A 23,763-nucleotide genomic window follows, 5' to 3' on the forward strand; every position below is an offset into this window, starting at 1 on the left:
TGGCTTTCTCCTGTCCCATGTCCCTTTCCAGCTGTGATGAATGTTCACCGGGGTCTTACCCTCCGGTCCTGGAACCACTTGTTTAAGTGGCAAACATCAGTGCCTGGTGGAGGGAATCTCTGCACTTCCTGTACTTGATCCCATGTCGGTAGTGAGCATTTAAAGTGTTTTTTTTTGTTTGTTTGTTTTTGTTTTAGCTCCGTCGATACCTTTAGCTTTGAAATCGTGACACATCGTGAGTAGCAGTTTCCTGGAGACTCAAGCTAGGAATGTAACTTCATGGACCCTGAGCCCCGGGCCCTGTTCTCTGTTTCCTTTGCCCGGTCCCTCATTTCTTTCCCTCTTGCCCCTAACTGAACACAATGGGAGACATTCTCCAATGTCAACAGTTGGATGGGTGTACTTTTTTTCTTAAGGGAAAGGAATCAATCCTTTGAAAGACCCAGGTAAAGCTGCTAATAAAATGAGGTAGGACCCATTTCTGAGGGAAATGCAGAGAAGGAAAGCTCTAGAAAAATCGACACCTCATCTTTAGCTCCCACCCATACCCCCAGGGCCCTCAGTCTCTTCCAGTGAATGAGGTGGGCCTGGAAAGACCCAGACCTCTTGAGGGTAACTATGCTCCTTTGCAGCTGGCCACTGGGGCAGCCCTTCTGTAAAGTGAACAGCCAGTTATCACCTGACATAGAAGGTCATTGGAACCCACATACATTGCTGGTGAGATTGTAAAATGGTACAAACAGTTTGGGATCCATCTGGTCCTGTTGAGCAGGACCCAGCAATGCCCTCCTAGGTGTATATCAGAGAATCGAAGATCTGTCCACATAAAAACTAGTATGTGAATATTCATAGTAACATTATTCATAATAGCCAAAAAGTAAAATGTATGTCCTTACCATAGAATATAATTCAGCGATAAAAAGGGATGAAGTCCTGATAACATGTTATATGGACGATACATGTTAGATGGACGAACCAGTAAGATGTGAGAGAAGCCGACCAGGCATGATTTCACCTCCATGAAATAGCCAAAGTAGACAAACATATAGACAAAGTAGATTACTACTTGCTGGGTGCTAGGAGTTTGCTGTCAAGTGGCAGGGACTGCTATGGGTTTGTTTTTGTTTTTTTTTTAAGGTTTTATTTAAGTAGGACACCTGGGTGTCTCAGTCCTGTTAAGTGTCTGCCTTCAGCTCAGGTCTTGATCCCGAGGTCCTGGGATCAAGTCCTGGGATCAAGCTCCCTGCTCAGTGGGGAGTCTGCTTCTCCCACTCTCTCTGCCCCCCCTTATGCTCTATCTCAAATAAATAAAACTTAAAAAAATATTAATAAAGATAAAAAGATTGTATTTATTTGAGAGGGCACAAGGAGGGTGCTGATGAGGGGCACCCTCCTTGTGTTGAGACGACTGTGTGACTAGTTCTCCCTGGCAGGTTGGGAGCGGCAGTGATCCAGTGCCCTTTCCTAGCCAGAGTACTTCTTTGCAGAGCTCTGGCCCGTCCCCGTGGCCCCAGGCAGTACTCCAATGGAGGGCAGGCAGGATCTGGGAGTGAGGTGGACCGGGCAGCACTCGCAGCCAACCAGGGTGTACATATGATCAAAATGTACGCAGTTACTTTGTTAATGTTATTTTTTCCATTTGAGAGTAGTCCTTTATTAACTGACCAGATTACAAAAATAATCATCGTAGATACCTTAATTCCTCCCTCTAATAAGCCTATTGATCTGGTCTTCCCTGTTACCAGCATCTCTGGGTGGTCTTTTTCTTTATTCCCCCTCATGGAGAAGATAATTTGAAGAGCCTTAAGAAGTTGTTTGCTTCTTTGAAACGTTTTCCAACAGTATAGATGTGGTGCATCAGATCTTCCATGCAGATACTGCCATGTTTACCAAGAGATCAGACAGTCAATGTGTTCTCTGTCAGGAGAATGCACTTCTTGTTGATTTTGTCATAACCACGCTTGGAGATCAGTTCATTCACCGACTTCAGGGTTGGGTCCCCCCAGGCTCTACATGATTCCACAAACCTTAGTATGTTAACTGAAGCCTTGTTGAACTTAACAAAGGTGCCATTGAAGATCTGGCGAAGGTGAAGAAGCTGCAACATCTTTTGAACCTTTGGGCTCACACCACTGCTACCTCTGATCCCGATGACAAACGCCAATGTGGGGTTCCGCAGGTACGTGGAAGTTGCCATTGGAATCTCATTTCTGTACCTCTGCCTATATTCCTTGTGGGAATGCTTAGCTTTTTCATAGATAAGCTTCCTCCTTGCCTTTCGAAGCATCTTTTGAGCAAACTTCTTTCTTAGACACTTGACCTTCAACTCTGCGAAATTCCTTCACCTCTTAAGGGTTTCTGCACAGCAGGAACCTTCTCTTTCTTCTCTTCTGCACCCCCCATGGTTCCAGCCGGAAAAGAGGCTATTTTTTTTAATGTTTAAAAAATCTGTCCAGTGAACAATATTAAATAGTGAAAACAAAAGCTCAGGGGGAAGGTATAACTAACAAAGAATTGATATCCAGAATAAAGAACTACAATAACGAAACAACCTAATTTTTAATTTTTATTTTTTAAGTTTTATTTATTTATATTATTTAAGGATCACATGCTTTTCTGACTGAGCCAGCCAGATGCCCCAACATAACCTAATTTTTAAAAGCAGGTAAAAGATGTGGTTTAAAAATTTACAGGGCTCAGGGCACCTGGGTGGCTCAGTCGGTTAGGGTCTGCCTTTGGCTTGGGTCATGATCAGGCCCCACATCGGGCTCCCTACTCAGTGGAGATTCTGCTCCTCCCTCTGCCTCACCCCCTGGCTTGTGCTCTCTCTGGCTCACTCTCTCTGTCTCTCAAATAAATAAAATTTACAGGGCTGACCTACACTAGAAGTCTGGGAAATAAACTAAAGCAACAATGCCATCAACTTGATAAAAATATAAAGGTCTAATTAGCACGTGCTGGTGGGAAATAGGAAGTATCCATAGCTAGTGGGAGTATAAAGAGATAGCCCCTCTCCCGGAGAATTTGTCGGTATCTGATAAAACTGAAGATGAGGCTGTCCACTTGGATCCAGTCATTTCACCTTCAAGAATACGCTGTGGAGAAACTCTAGCACAATAGGACATACTCAGTGACAAAGGACACACCAAGGATATTGTCAACGGAGGGAGAGAGGAATAAATTTTATCTATCTAATGGAAGTCAGAATGAATGACCGGGAGCCGTGTGGGTACATCTGAAAATGCTATGTTGAGTGAAAAGAGCAAATTCTAGAATATGACTTTATAGCATACATTTTACATAATAGTTGAAAAAAGCATGGAACAATCCTCAGTATTTGTTACCGATTTCATTTTTGTTCAAGGAGCATTAAGTGCCTTGGTGGGTTGCAGGGTGGATTCCTTGCTAGAGGTAGTTGTAAAATTGAAAGCAACCAATCCCCTTACGGTTACCAAAAAATGGGGGTGACCAAGAAGACGCAGAAAACCTCAGAACTTCTGTGTTCCCCTTTCCTCCAGTAAAGATTCTGACTTGCTCATAAAACATGACAACAGAAAGACTGAAAGATAGGAACAATGACAGAACTTCGCATTTCTAGAAAAAATAGAGTGATATAAAATGGGGTATATAACTGCAAGAAATGTCCTTCCCCTGAGAGACCTATCCATGTGATTTCCCCCACCTCACCGCTCTGCCGCGTCTTCTTCCTCAGGTTGAAAGTTGTTTTCGCTTACATGGGACAACTCCGTAAGTGTATGGTGCTAGACTTATGCTTGCTTGAAAAGGAGTTTTATGTATCCTAGACGACAAACAATGCCAGTCTTTAACATTACTGGTGTACACCAGAATAAATCACTGTAAGGATATCACCTGGTGGATTATTTAGACGGAATTCAACTTTAAGAGACTAGCACTTTTCATTTGGGAAAGTTAGGTATGATTTACATACACTGGATTGAACTGCTTTTGGTGCACATCTCTGTGAGTTTTGACCAGTGTATACACACATGTAACCAACATCCTGATCAAGACAGAGAACGGCTCCATCCCGCCCAAATTCCTCTGGTGCTTTGTCAATCTCTACACCAATCTCAGCCCAGACAGTCACTGCTCTGGGTTCTTCCCTTGCTGTTTTCCCTCTCTTTTGTTTTTTTCCCTCCTTTTCTTCCTCCAGAATTTCACCTGAATAGAATCACTGGCTTCAGGACTAGCTTTTTCTTTCTTTTTTTTTTTTTTTAAAGATTTTATTTATTTATTTGACAGAGAGAGACACAGTGAGAGAGGGAACACAAGCAGGAGGAGTGGGAGAGGGAGAAGTGAAGCAGGCTTCCCGCGGAGCAGGGAGCCCGATGTGGGGCTCGATCCCAAGACCCTGGGATCATGACCTGAGCCGAAGGCAGACGCTTAACGACTGAGCCACCCAGGCGCCCCCAGGACTAGCTTTTTCTAAGTGACAGTAGGTCTGCCAGAGAAATAATAGTTCAGGCAATGATGACCTTTGGTTTCTGTATTCTTTCAGGATAAGCCTGACAAAGTGAAATAACTCAGACAGTATGGAGCATGCCCGTGTCGCAGATTTGCTCAGCCCATAATGAAGGAATGGAAGAATGTTAAAAGCCAGTTCAAAAGAGGACAGACAAGGTGGGGAATACTGGTCAGTAGGGAGAAGAATGCTGGTGTAAGATCATAGTCACTCACAAGTCCACTTACTCGTCTTCGGGGCAGCGCGGTCCTTGGGTTACCTTTGGTCCCAGACAGGGATCCCTTGCAGTCTTCCTCAAGCTAACCTTTAACTTCACAGGGAGAGCACGGGCCTACCTGACAGTAAACAGGGAGTCAAAGAAGTTATATTTCCCTCTAGAGTGTCACATGCCCCTCAGGGGTCATTGTTAGATGGCTCTCCTATGACCTTGGGAGGGCCCTCAGTGATCTTGGTTTTTTTAACCTTATTTCCAAGTTTTGGATAATTTTTATTAACAAACCACATGTCCAGTATTCTGTCCCAGTGCATCTGCTGTATTGTTGCCAGTTGGCAAGATCCTACTTTTGAGTGGATGCTAGAAGTAACATGGTAAGCCCTTGACTAATTTCCTTTAGAAGACCAAATATTAAAACGAGTATCACTGGGAACCCTGAAAGGCAGGGAGGCCTCTTAGGCCTAAGGATAAGAAGCAGGCCTAAAAATTAAGGAAGATATCATTGAAATCCTCCTAAATTCTAAATTCATTTATTATTCTCACCAAAGGGGTCTCTGCTCCGGATCTCACACTTTACAGAGGTCTCCACTCCAGTCCTCCTCTCTCCATGTTCTCTACCACTGGGCAAGGAATCCCTGTGGCCAAGAGCTCTCCCTTCCAGACCATGCAGCAGGTACCAGGGACCCCAAAATTCTCTGCTCAAATTACCTCGAGGCCTGCGCAGTCCCCTTCACTGGAACTACCTTCTTAGGGCAAATGGAGCTCAGGAGTGGCCAAGGGGTGGCTGTTTGCAGGGGTGGGAGCTGGGGGGTTGGATGTGGGCTGAAGCATCCATATATTGTGAGAATATGACCCATCACAGCCATTTCTGCAAGGGCCCGGTTCCTTGTATTATAGACTGGCCTTGAGAAACAAAGCTCCATGTGCTGGGTATCCTCATTTCTGCTGGAGTGTCACTGTTTTTAGGTTCTCTTAGCAGACAGGGCTAGGACATATAAATGCATATATGCACCCATCTGCATGTTTTTACATCTATCTGTCATAGACTAAAAACCATGAGTTCATAGTGATGGTTAAGGATTCTAATCTAACCCCATAGGCTTCATGCTAGCCTTTTCCCTTTCATTATTTGTGTGTGTGTGTGTGTGTGTGTGTGTGTGTTTAAAGATTTTATTTATTTATTTGTCAGAGAGAGAGAGACAGCACAAGCAGGGGGAGAAGCAAGCCCCTCCCCTCCCCCGCCAAGCAAGAAGCCTGATGCGGGACTTGGTCCCAGGACTCCAGGATCATGACCTGAGCCAAAGGCAGACACTTAACCCCCTGAGCCACCCAGCATCCCATTCCCTTTCATTATTTGTAACTCAGTTTCTTCACAGGAAGAGAAGTCCAGGACCCATTATCCACAATAGATTTACTCATTTGCCCAGTCCTAGAATACACATACAGTAGTTTCAGAAACGCTAACCCATTCTCTTATGAAAACAAATATCTTAAAAAAAAATTTATTAACAGAAATACCATGTTTGTGTACCATTTTTTTAATCAATGAGCCTCATAAAATACTATCTTCCAAAACTTCTTATGTTCTTTTCTTCCCCAAGCCCATCAATGTATTTAGACTATTTATAATACAGTTAGGTTCATTTGCTATTTTTTCTCTTCTGAGAAAAATAGAGATTAACCTCATTCTTTTGTACAGCTATGGAATACTCCATGGTGTGGTTGCCATGGTCCCTGCAATCAGTCCTGCGTGTACAGCATTTAGATGGTTTGCAGTATTTTGCAGAGACTAACAAGGCGACAGTGAAGAACCCTGTGCATATCTATCGTTTATTGGTGGAGATCCATCTTCAGTGCTGATCCCTAGAAGTGGGGCGGCTGAGTGAGTTTCAGTCTTCCTTACTGTGGGTTTTGTTGCTGCTCTAGCTCTTCCATGCTCCTTTTCCTTTCCTTCCTCTCATACTTCTTTTGATTTGATTAAGGATTTTAAAAATTATTCTTTTTTGTCCTATTACCTTTGAAGCTATACATTTACATTCGTTTTCTTATTCTTGTAGTGGCTACTAGTGACAAATCTATAACTTGTGGAGCCTGAAGCCTATACAACTTCCAAGGCTCTTTTTATAAAAATATAAACACAAAATTATGAATACAAAAATAGGTAAAAAAGAATATGTAGAGTGAGAAAAGTCACAACTAATTATAACTTCTAAAATGCTGATGAATACCACAATTATCACAAAATTAAAGGGAAACATTTATTATTAACTATCAACACATCTCTATAATACTTCCCCCCGTATATTTTTGGCCCCAAAACCTTTAACTGTCTCTTCACAGAGCAATAATATAATCTCATGTTATTCAGAGGGAAAAGAAAAACCCTCTGGCAGAGTTGATTTGTTTTTTATTCTTGGTCATTTAGGAACATTTCTTTCAGTTTCAGAGCTCATGCTTATGAATGTCTCATCTAACTTGTTCAGCATGTTGGGGGTGGGGAGCAGGAGAGAGCCGAGCCTTGAGGGAAAAACAGCCCTGGTCCTGCTGCACAGGGCACGCACAGTGGCCCAGCAGGTAGTCCCGGTCCCCCCGCCTCTGGGATTCCTCTCCCGGCTGCATCCTCCCTCCCTGTCTTGGATGAGCGGCAGGAACTAGGAAAGTGGTCTTTGAGCGGGAAGCAAGGGTAAATACATGGTGTGCTTGCTCAGTGAGACCCGTGGTGGGTTGTTTGCTGCTGACCGGACACCGTGAACGTGCTGGCCAACTGCCTGCCCCACCTGCAGCTTCAGGACCACCACCAGGGCGAGGCTGACTCCTTTCCTGAAGGAGACAGAAGATAGCCCTCATTGGCTTCCCGGTAAAACTGCCTCTGGTCATTTTCCAAAAATTTTGGAAAAATTTCACTATCTTTTTTTTTTTTTTTTCCAAGTGAGTACTACACCCAGTGTGGGGCTTGAACTCACAACCCCAAGATCAAAAGTCAAATGCTCTATGGACTGAATGAGCCAGGCACCCCAGTCACTATCTTTTAAAATTTTGCTTCTGCCCCTCTCTTCTTAGGAGTCTTATTAAGTGTAAGCTAGATCTTCTCATGTATCATCTATATATCTCCTACCTTTGCTTCTACATTTCCATCTTTTGTCTTTCTGAGCTTCATTTTTGGATTTTTTTAAACCTATCTTCCAGTTCACAAAAATCTCTCTTAAGTTGTGTCTACCCTGTTCTTAAACTCATCTATTAAGTTCTTAATTTTTAGTTTTTTTATTTTTCAGTTGTTGAACTTTAATCTATATCTTTTTTTTATTCAACTGTGGTAAAAAAAAAAACATTCAACTTACCATCTTAACCATTTTTTAAAAGATTTATTTATTTTGGAGAGAGAGAGAGTACAAGCATGGGGAGGGGCAGAGGGAGAGGGAGAGAAATCCTCAAGCAGAGTCCCTGCTGAGCACAGGGCCTGACACGAGGCTTGATCCCAAGACCCTGAGATCATGACCTGAGCTGAAATCAAGTGTAGGATGCTTAACCTACTGAGCCATCCAGGCGCCCCATCTTAACCTTTTTTTTTTTTAAAGATTTTATTTATCTATTTGACAGACACACAAGCGAGAGCAGGAACACAAGGAGGGGGAGTGGGGGAGGGAGAAGCAGGCTTCCTGCCGAGCAGGAGTCTGATGTGGGGCTCGATCCTAGGACCCTGGGATCATGACCCGAGCCGAAGGCAGACGCTTAATGACTGAGCCACCGAGGCGCCCCGTTAACCATTTTTAAGTGTACAGTTCAGTAATATTCACATTATTGTACAACTGATCTCTAGAACTTTTTCATCTGTAAAACTGAAACTCTATATCCATTGAACATTAAAATCTTCCCTCCCGCACCCCTTGGCAACTGAAATTTCCACTTTCTGTTTCTATGATTTTGACTACTTAAGGCATTTCATATGAGTGAGATCATATAGTATTTGCCTTTTTGTGACTGGCTTATTTCATTTAGCGTAATGCCCTGGAGGCTCACATGTAGCATGTGACAGGATTTCCTTCTTTTTTATGGCTGCATAATATTTCACTGTATGTCTATGCCACATTTTCTTTATTCATTCAACCACTGGTGAACATTTGGATTGCTACCTCTTGGCTATTAGGAATAATGCTGAAAGAAGCGTGAGTGTGCAAATATATCTTTGAGATCCTCCTTTGAATTCTTTGGGTATATACACAGAAGTGGGATTGCTAGATCATACAGTAATTCTAGTCTTTATTTTTTGAGGGACTGCTATACTGTTTTCCATAGCAGTTGGACCATTTTTACAATCCTACCAACAGTGTTTTCCTCCTAACCTTTGCTTTTCTCCTCCTTTTCTTGTTCCTTCTATTTCTTAACTTATTTTGAAATAATTTTATCTTTACATAAAAATTGCAAAGCTTGCACAGAGGGTTCCTATATACCCTTCACCCAAAGTCTGCTAATGTTAACGTTGATACAGTACCATTAACTAAACTATAGACTCTTTTTGGATTTCATTAGTTTACCCACTAATGTACTTTTTCTGTCCTGGGACTAGTTCTATTATTAGTCATGTTGTCTCCCTAATCTGCTCCAATCTGTGGCATTTTATCAATTTTTCCTTGTTTTTCATGACTTTGACACTGAGGAGTATCTTTAGATATTTCCTCACTTGGGATTTGTCTGGTTTTCTCATGAGTAAACTGGTGTTTTGAAGTCTTGAGGAAGAGTATCCCAGAGGTCATGTGCTCTTCTCATTGCCGTTGCTATTGTTGCTTCTCACTGCTAACAGGAGCCTCATGTTACCATGATTTATCAACTGACCCTGACCCCTTGGTCAAGATGGCGTCTCTACAGTTACTATTTTTCCTTCCATAATTTATTTGTTAGATTATTATTTCTATTTTAAGTATAATAAATGTTTTCCTAAGTAAAACTCTTATTTGGTCTTGGCTTTACCCATAGGAATTGTGAACCAATGAGATTCTCTTTGATAGTGGGCAGTCCTGTTTTCCCTATTAACTTTCTTACTGGCTGTCATTAAATCCTGAACTTCTCCGTAAAAGACCCAAAAACTTACCAATATTTTAATGTAGGATGTGAAATTTTCATTTTTGGGGGAAAATGTCTTCTAAATATTAACTTGGAAGGTGGTTAGAATAATTTTTTAGAGAAGAATTTTATATTAAGAACTATATACAAATTATTCATGGTGTTTGCACTCTGATCACCAAACAAGTATCTGCAAAATCTTGAGTACAAAATAAAGAAAGAAAAAATGTCTAAGTTTTCCCCTTTATATCACACGGACCAAAATAAATACAAGAACAACACAGGGAGAGATGCCAGGGCCCCCAGTGATTGAAGTAGACAGTACAGTGGCCAGGTATGGGATGGCCTCAGGTTTGGCCTGTGCAGCTCAGAAAAGTGGTCTCTCCTCATTGTCTCACTCCTCAACATCAACCATTTGCTCCCCCTAAAATGCACAAAATGCAATGTCATTAATTGTAAAAAGTCAAACTTCTTTTTTTTTAATTTAATTTATTTAAAAAAAATTTTTTTTTTTTTTTTTTTTTTTAAACCAGGGCTGTCTTAGCAGCCTGGTGAAGCTTAGGACCTCTTTTCCAAATAATTTTTTTTTATTTTATTTACTTAGAGAGAGAGAGAGAGAGATCATGAGTGGGGGGAGGAGCAGCGGGAGAGGGAGAAGCAGATTCCCGCTGAGCAGGGAGCCTGACACGGGGCTCGATCCCAGAACCCTGAGATCATGACCTGAGTTGAAGGCAGGTGCTTAACTGACTGAGCCACGCAGGCGCCCCTTCTTTTTCTTTTTAAAGATTTTATTTTATTTTATTTTTATTTTTTTTAAAGATTTTATTTATTTATGTGACAGAGAGACACAGCGAGAGAGTGAACACAAGCAGGGGGAGTGGGAGAGGGAGAAGCAGGCTTCCCACTGAGCAGGGAGCCTGATGTGGGGCTCGATCCTAGGACCCTGGGATCATGACCTGAGCCGAAGGCAGACGCTTAACGACTGAGCCACCCAGGTGCCCCTAAAGATTTTATTTTTAGGTAATCTCTACGCCAAATGTGGGGCTCGAACTCATAACCCCAAGATCAAGAGCCACATGCTCTGACTGGCGCCCCTCAAACTCCTTTATTATAGATATTAGTAAAATAAAAGTATGTTATTTTCTTGATTGTAAAGAACCATTAAATAAGATTATCTTTCTTCAAGCTTAATTTTGTGTGTTCATTGAATTACCATTTTCCTGAGGCCTTCTCTGGGCCCTTTCCACAGAGGGACCTCCTCCGTAGTTGTGCCTCCTATAAAAATAATCTACTATTGTCTTTTTGTATATGAATTTGTGGGCTTTATTTTCTCCTTATGGACTTTCTATATCCTTTTTTTTTTTTTTTTTTAATTCCAGGGTAGTTAACATACAGTGTTATATTAGTTTCAGGTGTACGGCGTAGTGATTCAACACTTCCATACAACACCCAGTGCTCATCATGACAAGTGCACTCTTAATCCCCATCACCTATTTCACCCATCCCCCACCCACCCCTCCTCTGGTAACCATCTGTTTGTTCTCTACAAAGAAGAGTCTGGTTTTGGTTTGTCTCTTTCTTCCCCTTTGTCTATTTTGTTTCTTAAAATTCACATATGAGTGAGATCATATGGTATTTCTCTTTCTCTGACTGACTTATTTCCCTTAGCATTATACTCTCTAGATCCATCCAAGTTGTTGCAAATGGCAAGATTTTATTCTTTTTGATGACTGAGTAATATTCCATTGTATATACACCACATCTTCTTATCCATTCATCTGTCAATGGACACTTGGGCTGATTCCATGATTTGGCTATTGTAATAATGCTGTAATAAACATGGGGTGGGGGTGCCAGCCTGTGGAGTGTGTGACTCTTGATCTCGAGATTGTGGGTTTGAGTCCCATGTTGGGTGTGGGGCTTACTTAAAAATAAAATCTTTAAAAATAAATAAATAAATACAAATAAACATAGGGAGCATGTATCCTTTCGAATTAGTGTTTTCTTTGGGTAAATACCTAGTAGTGTGATTACTGGATCATATGGTAGTTCTGTGTTTAATTTTTGTAACAAGATTATTTATTTGAGAGAGAGAGAGAGAGTGTGAGTGCAGGGGGAGCAGCAGAGGGAGGGCGGTAAACAGACTCCACACTTAGCACAGAGCCTAATGCAGGGCTCGATCCCAGAATCCTGAGATCAGGACCTGAGCCAAAATCAAGAGTCAGACACTCAACCAACTGAGCCACCCAGGCGCCCCCTATTTTTAATTGTTTGAGGAACCTCCGTATTGTTTACTAGAGTGGCTGCGCACCAGTTTGCATTCCCACCAACAGTGCAAGAGGGTCCCCCTTTCTCCACATCCTTGCCAACACTTGTTGTTTCTTGTGTTGTTGATTTTAGCCATTCTGACAGATGTCGTTGTTTGTTTTTTCAAGATTTTATTTTTTTTAAGTAATCTTTATACCCAACATGGGGTTCAAACCCACAACCCCGAAATCAAGAGTCACATGCTCCATTGAGCCAGCCACGTGTCCCCTCATGGTGGTTTTTGATTTGCATTTCCTGTTTATGAGTGATAGTGAGCGTGTTTTCATGTGTCTGTTGGCCATCTGCATGTCTTCTTTGGAGAAATGTCTGATCATGTCTTCTCCAGTTTTTAACTGGATTATTTTTTTTTATGTTTTGTAAGTTTTTTTATGTATTTTGGATACTAACTTTTTTTTTAAGTGGTTCTTTTTTTTTTAAGATTTTATTTATTTATTTATTCGACAGAGAGAGAGTGAGAGCAGGAACACAAGCAGGGGGAGTGGCTTCCACGGAGCAGGGAGCCTGATGTGGGGACTCGATCCCAGGACCCTGGGGTCATGACCTGAGCTGAAGGCAGATGCTTAACGACTGAGCCACCCAGGCTCCCCTGGATACTAACTCTTAATCAGATGTGTCATTTGCAAATATCTTCTCCCATTTACTAGGTTTTGTTGATTGTTTCCTTTGCTGTGCAGAAACTTTTTATTTTGATGTAGTCCCAATAGTTTATTTTTATTTTTGCTTTTGTTTTCCTTGCTTCAGGAGACATATCTAGAAAGATGTTGTTGTGGCTGATATCAGAGAAATTACTCCCTGTGCTCTCTCCTAGGATTTTTATGGTTTGAGATTTAGGTCCTTAATCTTTTTTTTTTTTTTAAGAGAGGGAGAGAGGGAGAAGGAGAGAGAGAATCTCCACTCAGCATGGAGCCCAACACGGGGCTTGATCTCACAACCTGATATGACCTGAGCTGAAATCAAGAGTCAGACGCTTAACTGACTGAGCCACCCAGATGCTCCTATCTTTAATCCATTTTGAGTTTATTTTTGTAGATGTTGTAAGAAAGTGGTCCAGTTTCATTCTTTTGCATGTAGCTGTCCAGTTTTCCCAGCACCATTTGTTGAAGAGACTGTCTTTTTCCCATTGCATATTCTTGCCTCCTTTGTCAAAAATTAGACCATATAATTGTTTGTTTATTTCTGGGCTCTCTATTCTGTTCTATTGATCTATGTGTCTATTTTTGTGCCAGTACCATACTTTTCTGATTCCTACAGCTTTGAATGTTTTTTTTTTAAGATTTTTATTTATTTATTTGACAGAGAGAGAGAGAGCACAAGCAGGGGGAGCAGCAGGCTTCCTGCGGAGCAGGGAGCCTGACGCAGGGCTCGATCCCGTGACCCTGGGATCATGACCTGAGTTGAAGGCAGATGCTTAATGACTGAGCCACCCAGGCGCCCCTACAGCTTTGTAGTATAACTTGAAATCTGGAATTGTGAAATCTCCAGTTTTGTTTTTGTTTTTTTATTTATTTGAGAAAGAGAGAGAATGAGTGAGAGAGAGAGAGCAAGCACAAGCCAGGGGGGAAGGGGGGAGAGGAAGAAGGAGAAGCAGACTCCCCACTGAGCAGGGAGCCCGATGCGGGGCTCGATCCCAGGACCCTGGGATCATGACCTGAGCCAAAGGCAGATGCTTAACTGAGCCACCCAGGGGCCCCTGTTTTCTTTTTCAAGATTGTTTTGGCTATTTGGCATCCTTTGTAGTTCCATACAAATTTTGGAATTGTTTGTTCTAGTTCTATAAAAAATGCTGTTGGCATTTTGATAGGGATGGACTTCCTATATTCTTTCATAGTGCCCTCTCCTCCGCACAAACACTGTATGCATTCAGAGTGAGGAATGAATAGTAGACGGTGTGGAGGTGTGCTATGTTCAGGGACATAAGTCAAGTCCATCTGGGGACTAACTTCATGCCTGACCTGTAGCATTCTTCAGTGGAGTGGGGGCCATGTTCCCACCTGCAGAGGATGTGGGTATGTTGGCTCATTCTCTAATTCTTCATATTCAGGAAGTGGTAGTTTCATTTAGGCATTGTCTCGGACAGTTTAAAACCAGTTATAGTCTTCCCAATTAACTCACCATTTCCAGTGCTGATCTTTTTTCCCCCTCACAAGACTGTGATTTATTTTTTTAAGGCAGGGTTATGACTTACATTTACTCTTGATCCTCTGTGCCCAGCCTAGTACTAGAATGAAGGTACTTCTGGAAGGAATGAGCAGATTGAGAAGGTAGCCCTTTAAGAAGATGATGTATGCAGTTTGGAGCTGGGTTTAAGGACAATGAGAAGGTAGCCCTTTAAGAGGATGATGTATGCAGTTTGGAGCTGGGTTTAAGGACAAATACTTCCAGCAACATTGAGAAATGTGAACGTGAGCTCTTCAGTCCAAAGTCATCCAGACGCATAGTTTTGGCTGGGTAGTCACACATTTATGCCTGGTGGGTTCTGTGATGCGAATGCACTTTCTGCTCAACCAAGCCCTTTTGGGTCCTGCTAGGACAGGTGGCCTGACAACAACTTTGTTTTCTTGGGTGGGGTAACTTCCTGGTGTTTCACTCAAAAGACGTCAACTTTGATTTTAGTGACCGAGGCTTATCTTGGCAACTTTTACAGTCCGCATTCCCAACATGTTTTAAAATGGCTACCATAGATAACATCCAGAGTTCTATTGATAGTAATATGTGATATCCTTGCTACAGGAGGCTAGAGACAGAGTATTTTCTCTGGGCTGTGCTGTCACTGAGCCTGAAATTTTTTATTTCTCGCACTGTGTTCTGGGCAGGGAGAGACCATACTGCCTGGGATTTCACAGCAGCACGGACCACCTTCTGCCAGATGAGTCACTGGTTATCTGTAAGGGGCTGGCCCAGGGACGAGTGCTTGGTAAGAATGGGGTAGGAGGGGGCCTCTGGTCTGGACTGAGATCTGCTCAGCAAGTTTGGGAACTCAGTTTAGGAATGTGCCCACCGTGTTCAGGTTTGTTGTGGGAATGAGGAGCGAAAGGGTGCGGGATCCACCCAGAACACACTGTCCCACGCCCCTCGTGCAAGGAGGGCTGGGCAGGTGCCAGCACGTCAAGGTTCTCAGCCAAGTCCATCAGAATCCCGGAGAAACAGGCCGCGTTGGGATTCCAGCACTGTTTGCTATTGCTACACCTTCCACGAAACAACAACGTCAACTCCCCTGAAAAGATCTCCCTCCAGGACATTTTTCCTAAAGCAAGGCCGGCTAACAGGCGGGCAGAAGCCAACCTCAGAAGAGGAGAGAGTGCGGGAGAGACAGAGGAATGGCCCGGTGTGTGCCTTTGGTAGGTGGGGCGGTTTGCCTGGTTGGCACACAGGCCACGTAGCACCCTCTGGTTGTGAAGAGCCACTCCCTACTTGTTTGGGTTCTTTTCTCTCTGGCTTTAAGTATTTTTATTCTTGATCATGCCGGATATACATGTGTCTGTATATATGACCATGAACCTAGAAGTTCATTTTCCTATTTATCAGTGCTCCAGGAATCCCTGCCACCAAACTCAACATGCTGTAAAACTGAACCCATCTTGTCTTTTTTCCCTGCCAGGTGGCCTCCCTTAGCAGCCTCCTCATGCCCGCCAGGGATGCTTCCATCGTTACCCTCTCAGACTCGAGTCTTTGGCAATGCCATTTTAGTTATTCGTTAGTTTATTCAGTGGTCAAATACCAAATATTTGTTGAATTTTTCTTTGTTTTCTTATTTTTTATTAGCATTTATCACTAGCTTAACTTATCTTGTTTATTTAGTTGTTGTTTTTTAATCTCCTCCCCTTTTGGGCTCATTCACTGTCCCATTCCCAGTGCCTGAAGTGTCCAGCATGAAACAAACAATACATAGTTGAAAATGAACAAATAAATCTATGTAAGGTATTTAGAATTTTATAAGCAAGATAAATTTCAACTAATGACGGTTTTGCTTTCATCTGCCATCAGTTCACTCTATGCATTCTGTGCCCTAGAACAAATCTTTCTCGAATGCCTCTATGAGCCAGGCACTGTTCAAGGTGCAAGGTATACTGCAATGAGCAACATGGACGTGGGGACATGCTCCCTCATCACCCACCCACCAAAGCCAAGCCACTGGGCTGAACTCCAAGGCCCCTCCCCCTCCCTCAGAGCCCATTCATCCTGCCCACAGGGACCTCCTGGTGGGTGGGTGGGTGATAAGGGAGCAGGGATGGCCAAAGGTTGGGAGACTGCTTCCATGGCAGGTGCAGGAAGCCAGGGTGAGGGTGAGAAGCAAGAGACATGTCCAGAGGGAGACAGGGATAGGTGGCAATAGCTCGAGCTAAGAAATCCAGAAAGGAAAACATGCCAGTGGGGATCTGGAAGGCTTGTTGGTGGAACTGGAGCTGGAGAGGAATTGGGAGGTTCTGCATCTCACTTAGAATCAGCAACTTGCCTGAGGCCAGAAAGGAGCCCAAAACCCAGGGAGGTCTGATTCAACCTGTGCTCAACACCTTTCTCTATTTTGGCGTTGGTGAATCCAGGGAGAGCTTTTCTCCTCTTTTCTCCCAGATCTTGCCATCTAGGCTTCAGGAAAGAACTCTGTGGGCTGAGGCCCAGAAATCCCATCTCTCAGAGGCCCTAATTCAGACCCTGCCACCTCCTCACCAAGTGAAGCTGTCTCTCCTCCAGGCTCCCATTTCTCATCTACTGTGTGCCAGGACGCTGCGCCTCCCTGACATCCCTGAAAACCATCTCCTCTCCTGGGTCCCCCTGGCTTCTGGGTTTGCCACTTCCGAGCAAACCAAGGCCCTGAGCCCTGCCCTGCCTTACCTCCCGGGACCACCACGGGGCTCAAACAGTGCGGTGTGTGGGGCATGCCCGAAAGTGGCCACATGCTGGGAGCCCAGTGTTGTTGTTAGTTCTGCAGCACAGTGAACCACATTGGTAACAAGAGGAAGGGGGGGTCCCCGTCTAGCACCTGGTTACAAAGTCCTGGCATCACCATGAACTTGGGTGGGTTATTTCACCTCTCTCAAACTCAGGGTCCTCATCTGCAAAGTGGAAACTATAGTAGCTGCTGTGAGAAATAAAGAAAATAGCGAATGGAAAGGGCTTTACTGAGCGTTTAGACCCTTGGTGGTTGGGAGCCACCCTTCTTATTTTAGGGACAGACATTGTCCCACTCTAGGTGTTGGCAATGGGACAACCGCTTGACCAGTAGTAGGTTTGTAATTTACTCACATTCAGGAGGCATCTCTTAAGGATGGTGTTGGTTTGATAGACTGGAGACCCATTTCATCCCTGACCCCTCGTGGCTGCAGCATTGTTCACAAGGACCCACTCACTGGTCACTTGAGATGTGACAATAGTTAGACTCCTATAGGCTTGGAGTTGACAGCCCGTACATGGTGGTCATCCAGTCACCAAAGAAGATATACAGGTGGCAAGTAAGCATATAAAGATATGCTCAGCATCATATGTCATTAAGGAAATGCAGATTAAAACAGCAATGAGATACCACCATACACCTATTAGAATGACTAAAACCAAAACAGTGATAACGTCCAAGGCTGGCAAGGATGTGGAGCAACAGGAACTCTTGTTCATTGTTAGTGGGAATGCAAACCAGTACAGACACCCCGGAAGACAGTTCGGTAGTTTCTTACAAAACTAACCATACTCTAACTTATGATCCTGCAGTTGTGCTCCTTGGCACTCACTCAAATGTCCATACAAAAACCTGCATGCCAATGTTTATAGCAGCCCTTTTCTTAACTGCCAAAACAGGATGTCCTTCAACAGGCGAATGGATAAACAAACTGTGGGACATCCAGACAATGGAATATTACTCAGCAATAAAAAGAAATGAGCTATCAAGGCACAAAAAGACATGGATAAACCTTTAATGTGTATGAAGTGAAAGAAGCCAGTTTGAAAAGCTACATACTATATGATTCCAGTTGGAAGTCAGTGTTGGATGTAGATGTGTGGGTCTGAAGTTTATTCCATTTGGGGGCCCTCTTTAAGAGAAAAAAGATACAGAACAACAAATACAAAATTATGTTAAAAAGTAATATTTCTTTAGCATGTTACAGGAAATCATAATAAACTATAAATTTGAAAAACCTGAAAAATACCACAAACATCACAAGATCTTCAAAACTAATACATAATTTGTATTGTCCACAGCATTTTTATAAAAACATACCCCCCACATTTTCTGCTGCATATACTCTGATTACTTCTTCATATAACAATGTTTAAGGTGTTTTCTACAGGAGCGCCTGGGTGGCTTAATCGTTAAGCCTCTGCCTTCATCTCAGGCCATGATCCCGGGGTCCTGGGATCGAGCCCCACATCGGGCTCCCTGCTCAGCAGGGAGTCCCCTTCTTCACTCCCTCTGCCCCTGCCCACCACCCCGCTCCTGTGTGTACACTCTTCCCTCTCTCAAATAAATAAAAATCTTTAAAAAGGTGTTTTCTACAGAGAGAATAGAGAAGTAGTTCAATCTTCCTTCTAGCATGGTTGATCAAAACTTTTTCATTACTGATAGTTCAGAAAAATTTCTTTCAGCACCACAGCTCATTATGCCTTATAATGTGTCTGCAGATTCTTGAGATTTGTCAAATTGTTGTCAAATATGAGAAAACCTATATCGTGCTTCTTTCATTTAAGGGTAAGATCTGAGGATCCAGTAATTAATCTTAAATATTCTTTAAGTTGGTGGTACTTGGTGGCAAATTGTTAGATGCTGCCATGGAATAGCCTGAATTTTGGGTTTCCTCACTTCCTCAAACGCCCTGCACCTTTGCTTCATGTTAGGTAGGTAAGACTATTGCTGGAAGCCATTCCTGTACCATGACAGTTAGCAATGACTTAATTATACTCAGAGGTGTTGAGGAACCATATAAATATATCCTGTTAAATCCAATCTAAGTTGGATTCCCAGCTGAATATTCCCTTAGTTGGGTCCCCCAAAATGTCAATGGCCACCCCTGAGCCTCTGACAGAGTTGTGCAAACTCCAAGTGGAAAGAGAGCTGCCTTAACCAAGTGCAGTCAAGCTATCTTACTTTTGTCTGTTTTATTAAATATAAGACATAATTATGTGTACACTGCTCACTTGTAGAGAAAAATCTGTGCTTCATAGAAAACTATTACCTAAAACAAGTCTTCTGCATTAGCTGATTCTGATTGTATGGGAGCTATTTAACAACTCTAAATTGTAGACAACTGATAGCAATGCAAGATAATTTTATTTTATTTTAATTTACTTTTATTTTTTAAAGATTTTATTTATTTGAGAGAGAGAGTGTGGGAGAAAGAGAGCATGAGCAGGGGGAGGGACAGAGAGAGAGGGAGAAGCAGACTCCCCACTGAACAGGGAGCCTGACGTGGAGCTCAATCCCAGGATCATGGGATCATGACCTGAGCCGAAGACAGATGCCCAACAGACTGAGCCATCCAGGTGTCCCACAAGATAATTTTTATATGTTGAAATGCAAATGAATTCTGCCCAGTGGAGGGAGCTTTGTCTCCATTTGTACATTCATTTCAATATTCCTGATCTATAAATGCGTCTGTCCTTTGTTTTCTCCTTTGAACTAGATATAACATCTGCCTGTTTCCCTCACTATGCTTAAAATAAAATCTTTAACATGTTTATTTCATATGTATGAAAGTCATACTTTTACTTAAAAAATATATATATCCTTTAATAGTAGGGTCCTCCCCAGGGCCTTCAAAGGAACCCATGCAAATTTTGAATGAGAGGCCATAAAGGATGAACTTTACAGGTTTCATGGTAAAGCTTTCACTGGAATTAAAAATTCAGGTAATGTGTGCAACATGAGAAGAAAAAAGAAGCACGGAGGGACCCACGTAAGTGGGATGGACTGAAGAAGCAAACACTGTGTTGGAAGAAAGCCAGGAGCAGTCAGTGCCCTGGAAAGCAAAGGAGCACAGATTTCAGAGAATTAAATATGGAAAACAGTATAAAATGCCATGGGTTCAAGGAAGAACCTAGAGGTGGCACTTTGATTTGAAAATTAGGAGTCAAGGCTCTCCTTAATAGCAATAGTAGGACAAGAGTGAGGAAGCAGCTATGGCATGGGGAGCGAATGGAGGTGGACCAAGTGAGTACAGTGAGCGTGGCCGCCTATTTCTGATAACTTGGCAACGAAAGGCAGGGCTGAGATAGCCCGAGAGATAAGAGCAGACACATGGAGCTCAGAGGGAGTTTTCCCCAGTGACATTTCATATCACACCGACTCTTTCAGGTATCTAAGACCGTCTAAAAAGTTTTAAATGATTTTTAAAAGATTTTATTTATCTATTTATTTGAGAGAGAGCGAGCGAGCACAAGCAGGGGAGAGGCAGAGGGAGAGGAAGAAACAGGCTCCCTGCCAAGCAGGGACCCCGACACGGGGCTCGATTCCAGGACCCCGGGATCATGACCTAAGCCAAAGGCAGACGCTTAATGGACTGAGCCACCCAGACGCCCCTAAAAAGAAGTTTTAAAGGAGGAAAACAAGCTATAATTTACAAGGAGATTATCATCATTTAGTTTCTACATATAATAGGTAAATGTGTATAATAGATGATAATGAGCCCAAGTTTTGTATATACGTAAACATGATACAAAATTAGAATCATACTATATATATAGTATATATAGCATAAGAATATACTCATTACCCTGTCACACCTGGGAGAATGTTCTCATTTAAGAGCCTTCCAGAGCTTAAAGACTGTATAATATTCTACCTTGTGAGTGTTCATAATCAGTTGATTCATTCTTTATTATTTGGCCTGACCTTTAGATTATTAACAACTTTTCACTGTTTCACTACTGCTGCCATGATTTTACATTAATCTTTTTTGAAAAAAAAGATTTTATGTGTTTATTTTAGAAAGAGAGAGAGCAGGGTGCAGGGAGGTACAGAGGGAGAGGGAGGGAATCTCAAGCAGACTCCATGCTTGAGATCATGACCTGAGCTGAAACCAAAAGTCTGAAGCTCAACCAACTGAGCCACCCAGGAGTCTCTCCTTTACATTAATCTTAATGATTAGTTCTAATTCATTCCAAAAGAACAATTACTTTGAAGTAGAATTCTTGGGTCAAACTTTTCTGGCCTTTAATAAATATTCTCAAATCTTCCTATAAATAGGCTGACCCAGGCCTTTCACAAGTGTATGAGTGACTGTTCGCTTATATCTCCCTTATCAATGAGAATTTTCATATTTTAAGAATATTTGCCAATTTGTTAGGCAGATGTTGCATTATGTTAGTATGTTTGATGGCACATTTACCATAAGTTTTTCTTTCACTCTTCCCATAAGCTAAGATTTCCTGTGCTTTCCAATTTTGCTAACCATGTTCTCACTTATTTGGAAATTGGTTTTGTATCGGGGAAAATGGTGGTCGTTGGTGATTTACACAAGAACAGACTCCATGGAGTTGTGGAGATAAAACCAGACTGAACTGGATAAAGAGAGAATGGCAAGCAAGGACCACATGCACAGACAGCTCTTCTGAAGAATTTTGCTCTAAAGGAAAGCAGAGAAACTGGCTGCAGTGGAAGTGGAACATGGGGTCAAGGAGAAGTTGATTTTTATATATGGGAGTGACTTAGCAGAGAAGAGAGACTGAGCAGTTGTTGACCTTAGTAAGAACAGAGGAGGGCCATGCATTTTTGCAGGACATGACGCAGTGCAAGTAGGTTGGAAGATTTGGAAAGTGAGGTGGTTCTTCTATTTTTCAGGGAATCAAAAAATGGTCAAAGCTGTAAAAGGAGGAATGCTGGAATTCTGATGTAAAAGGAGGTAGGAAATGGTGTTTCAGAGAATGGAGGAGTAAACTTATGGGAGAAATCTAGTAAGACTGCTAGATAATGGCAAGGGCCCATATAAGATTCACGATTAGAAACTAGATGTGAGATGAGTCTACACACATCTATTTTTTTTTTCTCCCACCACATGAAGCTGCTCAGATTTGGGTGACAAATAAGTAGAGTTAAATTAACTAGGGTTGGGGTTCTCCAAGGTAAGAGGATTTAGGAACAGAAAGGAAAGGGAGTTGATGATGACTGAAGTGAATTGGTAGAATGATGGGGCCACAGCATTGTAACTAGGTGGAAGGGAGGCAAAGAAACAAAGTGGGTTATGGGCAGCAAGAGTGGCAAACCACTCTCTCCTCCAGCAATCCAAGATCCCAAAAGGAAAGAAGGCTAAGGGGAAGAAGCTGGCCCCGGCCTCTGCTGTTGTGAAGAAGCGGAGGCCAAGAAGGTGGTCAATTCCCTGTTTGAGAAAAGGACCAGGAATTTTAGCATTGGACAGGACATTCAGCCCAAAAGGGACCTCAACCACTTCGTCAAATGGCCCTGTTACATCCGGCTGCAGTGGTAAAGAGCTATTCTCTATAAACGTCTAAAAGTGCCTCCCGTGATTAACCAGTTCACCCAGGCCTTGGACCTGCAAACAGCTACTCAACTGCTTAAGCTGGCCCAAATACAGACCAGAGACAGCAAGAGAAGAAGCAGAGATTGTTGGCCCAGGCTGAAAAGAAAGCTGCCATCAAAAGGGATGTCCCCACTAAGAGGTCGCCTGTCTTTCGAGCTGGGGTTAATACTGTTACCAACTGAGTGGAAAACAAGAAGGCTCAGCTGGTAGTGATTGCACATGATGTGGATCGCATTGAGCTGGGGTTGTCTTCCTGCCTGCTCTGTGTCGTAAGATGGGGCCTCGCTACTGCATTATCAAGGGGAAGGCCAGGCTGGGGCATCTGGTCCACAGGAAGACCTGCACCACTGTTGCCTTCACACAGGTTAACTTGGAAGACAAAGGAGCTTTGGCTAAGCTGGTGGAAGCTATGAGGACCAATTACAATGATAGATATGGTGAGATCTGCTGTCACTGGGGAAGCAACATTCTGGGTCCTAAGTCAGTGGCTCACACTGCCCAGCTGGAAAAGGCAAAGGGCAAGATGGTAAGCCAGGTGAAGAATCTTCAGTGAATGAAGGAATTGGCAGATTGTGGGTAGATATGACTGCAATATAGAGGTGGCAGAGTCTGATGGCTTGCATTTCAGAGGAGATGGGCATTTGAGGGAGGAGGACAAAGACATGATTGGGAAGGGGAAATGAGCAGCAAGGAGGTCATCATTTTCTCCTCCAAATCCTTTAGAACCATGAGTGTTTGAGAAAGAAGAGCCGCTCTTTAGAAGATTAAAGTCAGTGTCCTTAGGGGATAGCGAGATTTTAGTACTTAGCACGTTGAAAGGGAAGGAAACACTGAGACAAATGGTAGAAGACATAGGAGTGGGGTGGAGGTGTTCCTGATGAAAGGTCATGAGGTCAAGGATGTACAGTGGAAGGGTTTGGGAATGTTGGGCTTCCAAGGTTGAGCTGCCCTCTGTAACCCAGTTGCCCCTGTGAGCTGTCTAGCCCAGTCCTCTCATTTCAGAGACAAGAAGACTCTGGATCCAGAGGGGAAACTGCTGCAGAAGTTGCTCCCTTCTCACTCACAAGTCCTGAGTGCGGGATAAAGTCTGAGGGGTATTCTTGTTCAGTTCCACCCGAGGGAGGGCCCTCCTTCCTGTTCGTCCTGGTATGGCGACCTCACTCTGTCCCAAGCCATTTTCTTCATGCTACAGGACACTTTCCGGGGCTTCGATTTGCTGG

General features: G+C 43.0%; 1 pseudogene; it reads left to right on the top strand.

Moving 5' to 3' along the window:
- The first annotated feature begins 20,202 nt into the window (after positions 1-20,202).
- On the top strand, positions 20,203-23,096 carry LOC112820387 (large ribosomal subunit protein eL8 pseudogene; annotated as a pseudogene).
- Positions 23,097-23,763: the final 667 nt, after the last annotated feature.

Source organism: Callorhinus ursinus, unplaced genomic scaffold, assembly GCF_003265705.2.
Source record: "Callorhinus ursinus isolate GAN/ISIS: 27379988/994484 unplaced genomic scaffold, GSC_fseal_2.0 scaffold1, whole genome shotgun sequence".
NCBI lineage: Eukaryota > Metazoa > Chordata > Mammalia > Carnivora > Otariidae > Callorhinus > Callorhinus ursinus.